This window comes from Mus caroli, chromosome 12, assembly GCF_900094665.2.
Source record: "Mus caroli chromosome 12, CAROLI_EIJ_v1.1, whole genome shotgun sequence".
Taxonomy (NCBI): Eukaryota; Metazoa; Chordata; class Mammalia; order Rodentia; family Muridae; genus Mus; species Mus caroli.
This window is the reverse complement of record NC_034581.1, coordinates 70,955,381-70,956,988: the sequence shown is the minus strand read 5'-3', so window position 1 is coordinate 70,956,988 and position 1,608 is coordinate 70,955,381. Positions and strand designations below refer to the sequence as shown.

General features: G+C 45.3%; 1 protein-coding gene and 1 non-coding gene across 3 annotated transcripts in view; one reads left to right on the top strand and one right to left on the bottom strand.

Annotated features, from left to right (window-relative positions):
• Positions 1–1,608, bottom strand: part of Ppp1r36 (protein phosphatase 1 regulatory subunit 36) — a 25,465-nt gene that overhangs the window by 21,911 nt on the left and 1,946 nt on the right. The gene's annotated exons all lie outside the window — the stretch shown is intronic.
• On the top strand, positions 607–713 carry LOC115032917. Its single transcript, XR_003838561.1, has one exon. It is a non-coding gene; the product is annotated as a U6 spliceosomal RNA (small nuclear RNA).

Sequence of the window (1,608 nt, the reverse complement as noted above, 5' to 3'; positions counted from 1 at the left end):
TATGAACTACACACGCTTTAACCAGCTCCTTGCTGGACCTTCAGCTTCACCTGCCCAATAGCTTATGAGTTTTTTTGGTTTTATTGGTTTTTTTTTTTTTTTTTTGGTTTTTCGAGATATTTTTATATGAGCCTGCAATCTCAAACATTTTTTTCATAACACCAAGCCCAGTCCCAAACCACTAGCCCCATAAGGATAAGGATGGGGGAGGGGTACAAGCTGTAGGGACAGAGTAGCTGAGGGATAGAGAGTGCCTACCTCGAATGTCCAAGGTGCTGAGTTCAATCCCTAACAACAAAAACCCAAGTATCTTTTTTTTGGTTTGTTTTGGTTTGGCTTTTCGAGACAGGGTTTCTCTGTATAGCCCTGGCTGTCCTGGAACTCACTCTGTAGATCAGGCCTGCCTCTGCCTCCCAAGTGCTGGGATTAAAGGCGTGTGCCACCATGCCCAGCTTTATTATAATAATTATTATTGTGTATTGAATTGGGTGTTTTTGAGATGGTCTTATTTAGTTCAGGATGGCCTTATGATCAATATATCTCTGAGGTTGATCTTGAACTCCTGATCCTCCTGCCCGGCCCCAAGTATCTTAAAAGAACAACGGTGTGCTCGCTTAGGCAGCACATATACTAAAATTGGAACGATACAGAGAAGATTAGCATGGCCCCTGCATAATGGAGAGGAGCCTGAGGAAAAGAAGGTCCAGTGACAGGCCCAAAGTGGGATCCAGCTCAAGGGGAGGTCCCAAGGCCTGACAATATTTTTGAGGCTATGGAGCGCTCACAAAAGGGACCTATCATGACTGCCTTTAGAAAGACCCAATAAGCAGCTAAAAAAGTCAGATGCAGATATTGACATCCAACCAATGGACAGAAGCAACTGACCCCTGTTGTTGAATTAGGGATGGTTGAATGAAGCTGAGGAGAAGGGCAACCCTGTAGAAGGACCAGCAGTCTCAATTAACCTGGACCCCCGAGATCTCTCAAACACTGGAACACCAAACAGGCAGCTGATACGAGGCCCCCAGCACACCACAATAGAGGACTGCTGGGTCTGTGTTCATTCAGAGATGAAGCACCTAACCAACTCTCAAGAGACTGGAAGCCCCAGGGAATTTAGAGGTCAGGTGGGAAGGGGGTGGGGGCATCCAGGTGGAGACAGGGGAGTGGGGAGGTGTGGGATGTGGAGTAGTCGGAGGAGACAGGGGAGTGGGGAGGTGTGGGATGTGGAGTAGTCGGAGGCTGGATAGGAAATAGAATATGGAGTGTAAAAAGTAAATTAATTTAAAAAACAAACAAACAAACAAACAAACAATTGTTTGGTACATAACTGTGCTGCCCTGCCTGGCTTAGATACATACTCCTAGTCACCATCTCAAAGAAGATTAAAACTAGTTTGTTTGGTTTTTTTTCTCCCTTAGGCTAATCATTTTAATTTTACAAAATTTACTATAAACTGCAGAAGGTTTGATGTCATCTCGTCAATTTAAAGTGTGTAATTCTATAACTTAAAGGGCAGTTTTGGCCGGGCGTTGGTGGCCCATGCCTTTAATCCCAGCACTCGGGAGGCAGAGGCAGGCAGATTTCTGAGTTCGAGGCCAGCCTGGT